Here is a 7,187-nt window from a genome sequence, read left to right on the forward strand (position 1 = left end):
CACGGCGTACCCCCAGTCCCACCGCCTCGCCTCCGCCCGCCTGCCCGGGCGTCCGGGGCCCGCGGCCTGTCGCCACTCAGGGACCGGCGTTTCCTCTGCCCGCAGGTGTCGTGGGACAGCAGGTGCGGCACGGAAGGTGCCGAGGCCTGGGCAGGGCGAGGGGCAGAAGTGGGGGGACTCCCTGCGTGACCCCCCAGGGTGCCCGTCCTTCTGACTTCTTGGGTGGGGGTAGAGAGAATGCCGGGGGGGGGGCCTCATCCCCGCGCCCCGTCCCCGCTGAGCCTGGATGTGGCCCCCATGCTCCCCCTCCCCCAGGGGAGGCCGTGTGGGGTTGAGGTCAGCCCTGGGGCCCCAGGGGGGGAGTGCAGACCGAGCCGCAGGTGCTGCGCGTAGAGACAGCTCGGCCACGGCCCGGGCTCCGCCGCCCACGCTCCTCGACTTCGTCTCATGGGGAGCTGTTTTCGTGTCCGTCTCCCCCGTGGAATCCCCACCCTTCTTACAGCCATTCGCTTGTTCGTCGTTCATTTGTTCCGACTGAGCCCCCGCCACGGGGCTAGGGACACGGGAGGAACAAGCCAGAAGCGGCCCCCCCTACTTCAGCGCACCCGTCCCCGGGAGAGCGAGGCCGCGGGGGCCGTGGACCCCGGGAGGGCACCCACGAGGTGGGGGTGGCCAGGAGGCCGGCAGGAGAGAGGGACGTCTCAGACGGGGCCCCGAGTGGAGCGGGTGGAGGGACCGGCCACTCGCAGGCCTCGCGCAGGAGAGGCCTCTGGGGCCCGGGAAGCCGAGGCCGGGGTGCGGGGCCGCCTGCTGGGCGGCTCTGAAGGTGAATGGCCGTAGACGAGATGGTCAGCAGCTGTCGCGGTGACGCACTGCTGGGCAGAGCGATTGGAAACACATGTTCGCCGAGAGGCGCGATCACTGCTCAGCGCCCAGGGTTCCTGGAAGATTCTGGAGTCCGCGGGGAGAGGGGGGCGGCGGGCGGAGGTGCGGGGTCTCCAGGCTCCGCGTTCGGGGGGCGCCGTCTCTGCACCTTCACATTGACGCGGGATGGCTCCTCGGCTCTGGCCATCTTCCTGCTTTTTACCAACTTCCCATTATGCAAATTTCAAGCACATGCTAAAGAGCCCGAGCAGCATAACGCCCGCCCACGCACCAATCGCCCCGCTTCGAAAATTATCAACTCATCCAATTTTGTTTCATCAACACCCGCCCCAGTGGATTATTTTGAAGCAAATCCCAGACATTGCAATTCATCTGTAAATATTAGAAGAACATTTTCTCGGGACAGTTTGTCGTTGTTTTTTGTTGGGTTAGTTTTCTTTCTGGGTAAAGAAGCCTGCTACCTTTATTGTTTGAGAGTTTATCTTTGTACTAGACTTTTTCTTTTCCCAAAGCAAATCCAGCTTCCTGACACTTCCCTCTTGGAATCCTCACCCCCTGCAGAAATGCGCACGAACTCTCACCCACCCGTGAAACCTTCCTGGGTAAGCCTTCAGGCCCCCAAAAATAAATAAAATAAACTTGGCAGAATGTGTAGGCGATAGGCTCCACGTCCCTCTGCCTGCTCCTTTGCTGACTTCTTGGGGCCCTGCCCACGGTGTCTGCCACAGTTACAGGCCTTATGACTTCTCAGAAGTCCCGAAGCTTCCTGGGGAGGTAATGGACTCCTGTCGCTTACAGAGCCCCTGCTCCGCGCTGCTTTCCATGCATTATCTAGTTTAATTCTCCCGGTATCCTGCAGTGGAAGGGGGAGAGTTCCGTGGAGTGATGACGCCTGGGCTTGGGAACCAGGTAAAGTAGGTTTTATCTCCGGTCATGGGTGGCATGACACTTGCACGTTTTTTTAACCCCTTCTAGAACCCGTAGTCTCATTAGGAAAACGGGGCCCCGCTAGTACCTGCCTACAGGGGCTCAATGCCAAGTCCCCAGCACCTGGGAAGTCCTGATGCTATTGGCCTAGAAATGGTCAAGAAAGGAAAGCAAGGAGCAGATGTGGCACAAGCAGTCGGGTGCCCACCTCCTGCACGGGAGTTTCCGGGTTTGGTTCCCAGTGCCTCCTAAAGAAGATGAGCAGACACAATGAGCAGACAATGAGCAGAGACAACGAGCAGACAGACAAGGGAGCCATCTCAGGGTGACAGGGGAAGCAGTCCAGAAAGGAAAGCACTTCATGTGGCTGGGATGTTGCGGGACCCAGCACGCCCGATCAGCTCCCCTTTCCAGAGTCCCAGAACCACTGCTGCCCACTGACTTTGGGCATCACCTGAAATGTCCCTCTGCCTGGTCCCGTCTCCTTAGACACCAGCCCCAGGGAGGCACTTTCTCAAGAACCCAAGGCCCTTGGGAATCAGAATGGGTGGCAGAGGGGGCCTCGCAATGGTGGCCAGGAGAGGAATGAGCAGAGGGCATGTCCCACCCCCTGGGGGCGGGGTGAGGACTGAACCTCCCACCTGGGGCAGGTGCCCCCCAGTGTTACTCAGGCCAGACCTCTGGGTGATAAGGAGTAAACACCCCAAAGAGAGGAAACAACAGCGGGCTTTACTTGAAGATGCAGGGACCCTCATGTACCTGTGAGGTACACCTGGGCACCTGGGGCTCTGGAGACTCCCAGGTGGCCCTCTCCCTCTCGCCCCTCCCCCTCCACTGAACTGCCCCGCGTGCCGCCTCTCTCTGTCCCCTCTCTCCCCCTGGGCTGTGCCCACCCCAGCTCTACCTGCCCTTCCGTTCCACATAGTGCCTCTAGCTCATTCTTTCTAGAGGCTGCGTCCTCATGGGGACGGGTCTGACCTGGCAGGTCAGGTGACCGGGCCACAGCCACGCCTGGCTCCCTGGGCAGTGGTTGACCTGGGGCCGAGCCTCGGGACAGGCCTGCTCAGAGGTGGCGTGGGAGTGGGCAGTGCCCTGGAGGAGGGCCGTGCCCCCAACCTCGAGGCTCACCCGGGCCAGGTGGGTCTTTGATCGGCCGCCTAGGGGTTTCCAAAAATGGGAGAAGGCCTGGGTCCCCGGAGGCTAGCCACAGTCCACGGCCCTGGCCCCCCGCGTGGGAGAGGCTTTGCCCACCAGAGGGGCCCGTGGGGATCCCACCCGGGCCTGTGGTCTCTCTGACCTTGATGAGGAAGGGGTCCGGGTGCCCAGCCTCCCCCCTCCTGCAGTTCCCGGTTGCCACCAGCACAGCTCCAGGGACAGCCCAGGCCTGGACGCTTTCTCAGGTCCTGAAGAGAATGTTTTTTGCGAGCTCTTCATAAGTGGAGGATGAAAGCACAGCACCCAAGCAGGAAGGCGGGGGAGAGGGCCTGCCTTCCTCTGAGAGTCCAGGGGACACCCGGGAGGGCAGCGGGCAGGCCGCGGCGGGGACTGCAGGTACCGATGGCTGGAAGGGGTTGGGGACAAGTGGCCAGCAGTGGTGGGGGGCGTGTTCCCCAAAAGGGCCATGAAATGACTCAGGCTGAGCCTCAATGTTCCCCGAGAGGAAAGCGCTAGAAATGACTTCTCAGGGGAGGGAGCGGGAGCTGCAGCGTAAAATAAACAAAGGCGACACAACTACAAGACCTTCCTAAAAGTGCAGGATTCAGGCTGAGTTCATAAAGTTCAGATAAACAAAAAGAAAGGAAAAAACCCCGTGCTCATCCCATCAGAGAGCCACGGCTAATATTTTGGCACCTACGGACATTTTCTCGTCGATGTGGGAACACGACAGAACAAGCCACGTCGTTTGCCCTGTCCGGTAGCCTGCTCTTTTTAAACCCACCCATATACATCCTGAGCATCTTTTCTGTCTCTAAATACGTTCCTGGAATTCCTCTTCCAGCACCTGCCCGGCCGTCCTGCTGGGCCCTCTCCAGGAGGCAGGACGGACGAGGTTAGCACTGGCCACTCCAGGCTCTGTGGTCCTTACCGCTCCCAGTCCCAAAGAGCAAGAGGGGGGTCCTGCCCCGTTGCTACGGAAAATACCCGAGGGGGACTCTGATTGGCCAGGCCTGGATCCTGTGCCTGTGCTTGAGCCATTCATTGGCCAGTGAGATGGAGGGCTCTGATTGGCCGAGAGGCGGCACAGCCCTGTGGCCGAAGGCGGCAGTGGTTTCCCCAGGCAGGGAAGCTGAGCAGGCGACCAGCAGGGCCCCCAGGGGCGGTAAACCAATAGGAACGCTCTAAAGCCGTGGGTGGGGGGAATGTCCAGCCATGGATGTCAAAGGCAAGGGCTGCAACATGTGGTTCTCATCCCGGAGACGCTCACAGCCTCGTTGGGGAGACCCAGAGATCGAAAAGCAAAACCAAACCACACCCACAGCGATGCCCCAACTAACTAGAATGTTAAATGTCAGCATGGAGAAAACCCAACGGAGGGCTCCTCGGCAGGAAAGAGCGGGCGCGAGTCCCATTCCCACTACCACCTTCCAGTCCCGATGCTTCCCCAAGCTCCCGCTTCTTCATCCATAAGATAGAGGTGGGACTGCCTCCCGCCCTCGGTAGTGTGGTGAGAATTCAATCTGTGGGCAGAAGCAAGAGCCCAGTTTGGAGTTTGGCACATAGTAGGTGCTTGGGAGGTGATGGTTATTAGACTTTACTGTTTGTGCAGGGAAGGAGGCATGGGATGGCCTGGGAGCTCGGGGAAGGCTCTTCACGATGGCCAAAGGGTGGACACTGCCCAAATGCCCACTGGTGATGAGTGGGCACAAGCAGAACTCCACGAGATGGGGTATTGGTGGGCCGCAGAGAGGGATGAGGGGCCGGTCCATGCTGCCGCAGGGGTGACCTGGCGACGTGGTGCTGAGTGGGGTCAGCCAGACTCCGAGGGCCACCTATGCAATGAGTCCATTGGTAGGAAACAATGAGAATGGATGTGCCTGCAGGGACGCCGTAGACCCGTGGCTGCCTAGAGCTGCACGAGGACTGGGGGGCGATGGTGACGAGAATGGGGTTTCTTTTGGGGATGATGAAAATGTTCTAAAATTGGCAGTGGTGATGGCTGTACAGCTCTATGAATATGCTAAAAACTACTGAATGTGCACTTCAAGTGGGTGCCAGGTACGGCATGTGATTTATGTCTCAATAAAGCTGTGACCAAAAAAAAAAAGAATGGAAATGTGAGTGGGGGATTCCGGGTGTTGGAGTTTGGGTTGAGTTTAGAAGTAAGGCAGGGACAGGGGCTTCCAGGAGGCGGGAGCGGCCTGACGGGTGGAGAGGGGGTCGAGTGAGGCTCGTGGCACGACCCTGGGGCTGGAGGAGAGAGAGCCAGCCCAGGGGACCCCCACCCTCCCCCCAGAGGCCTGGTCCCTGCTCCTCCTTCAGGTGGAACTGCTCCCCGGGCTTGTCAGGAGGACGCCCTGGGCAGGAAGGGTGAAGGGCAGGAGGGGTGAAGGGTGGGGGCGGTGAAGGGCAGGAGGGGTGAAGGGTGGGGGGGGTCAAGGGCAGGGGGGTGAGGGGCAGGAGTGTGAAGGGGCAAACTCTCCGACCCCCCGTGAGGGACCCCGGCTATGCGGGCACGCATGGGCAGCAGGCTCTCTCTCTCCTGGCCCGTCCAGCTCTGTCCTGGATGGGAGAGCGGCCCCCTCCCCCGCGATGGCCCCGGTAGCACGCGGTGGCCCCAGTAGCATGCCCTCTCGTCTCCACGCCAGGGCCAGGAGAACCGGCCCCGCTGCGATCAGGCGGCATCAGCACCTGCTTCCCCGGTACCACACAATGGGCCTGGTAGCATGCAATGGCCCCAGTAGCATGCGATGGCCCCCGTAGCACGCGGTGGCCCCGGTAGCACGCCGTCTAGTCTCCACGCCAGGGCCAGGAGAACCGGCCCCGCTGCGATCCGGCGGTATCAGCACCTGCTTCCGCCTCCTCCTCCTGTCCTCCTGGAAGGGGAAATTCACCCCTGGTTATTACGGAAACAGTGAAAATGTCATGGTTTACGTGGTGAACACACGAGTCTGTGCTTGTCCTGCATGCCACGGCTGCGCACGTTGGAGGGATTCTATGCTTTGTTAATATGTATCAATAAAACGGATTTATTTTTTACAATCCGACCCTGGGCATTCCCTCGGGACCGAGGGTCTGCTGGCCGGGCCCCAGGCTCGGGGAGCCGCAGGGGAGGGGGTGGGCGGAGGAGAGGAGGGGGGAAGAGGCAGAGCTTTGCTGGCCAAAGTCCACGCAAAATCAGACAAAACCAAGGGCCCCTCGCCCTCGCCCTCGCCCCGTGGAGCCGCCCGCGCGAAGCGGCCCACCCACGAGGCAGAGGCTCGGCTGGTCACTTCGTGGGGGTGTCAGTCCCAGACCTCTGTCTGTCTCCCCCCCGGGGCCCCTCTGCTTGTGGGCACTTCGGAAGGGCCGGCCGCGCACATGCCTTAGGGCTTCCGCCGGAGGGGTCCCTGCAGGGCAGCACCCTGGGGACTGCCATAAGGAAGAGCATCGCCAGCTCCCAGACCCCGGTCCTCGAGCCCCCCGGCACCATCTCTCTGGGAGGACCACTCGCCTGACGTCCACCGTGGAGGCGCCCTCGGCCACCCTTCTGTTTTAGGTCAGACCGTCCCAAACGAGCTTCCCAGGTTTGCCAAAAACCTATCCAGTCATCTTTGCAAAAACCATTTTACCTCCACAGACAGTGCAGTCACCGCGTGGTCGGGTTACACTTTTAACTTCTTGCCAACAGGGTGTCTGTGTCTGTCTCTATTCACGGGCCTGTCTTGGACGATAATTTGCGAGGTGGCAGGAAGCGAGGCCTAAATTGCTCTGTATCTTGAGCAATACCCAGAATTTGATCCAACCATCGCACTCCAACCCAGAGAAACCAACCCTGAGTGTAGCTGAGGATGGACGAGCTACAAAGGTTGTCCCTGCAGCCGCGGCTCCAACAGTGAGGACACATCAGCGCGAATGTCCAATATCGGGCAGCGGGTAAGAAAACCGCCGCTTCTGCAGGCGATCAGCTGTGCCAGCCCCGCCGCGCCCGGGTCAGTAAACCGTGCAGCTGCCTGGACTTCCGGCTTCCCGTGGGGAGGCCTTGACCAAATGCTCCGTGCGGAAGCGGGCTAAGACGGGCCTTGCTTTTATCTGCAGTGGGATGCAAGCCACACAGACACAAGCCCTGGACAAGAGGTGTCCTGGTAAGTGAAGAAATTAGTTTCCTGTGTTGCTCCCTGGCTGGTGAAAGTGGGCGGCCACCGTTCTGGGTGCCAGCCTTCGGCCTTGCTCCAACC

The 7,187-nt window shown here is 60.6% G+C and overlaps 1 long non-coding RNA gene across 1 annotated transcript; it reads right to left on the reverse strand.

The window, feature by feature from the left end:
• Positions 1-4,548: 4,548 nt before the first annotated feature.
• On the reverse strand, positions 4,549-6,806 carry LOC131274879 (uncharacterized). Its single transcript, XR_009182200.2, has 3 exons — positions 6,582-6,806; positions 5,662-5,846; positions 4,549-4,802 (listed from the first exon to the last, which is right to left on the reverse strand). It is a non-coding gene; the product is annotated as an uncharacterized lncRNA (long non-coding RNA).
• Positions 6,807-7,187: the final 381 nt, after the last annotated feature.

The sequence above is a fragment of the Dasypus novemcinctus genome, chromosome 21 (genome assembly GCF_030445035.2).
Source record: "Dasypus novemcinctus isolate mDasNov1 chromosome 21, mDasNov1.1.hap2, whole genome shotgun sequence".
NCBI classification, from domain to species: domain Eukaryota; kingdom Metazoa; phylum Chordata; class Mammalia; order Cingulata; family Dasypodidae; genus Dasypus; species Dasypus novemcinctus.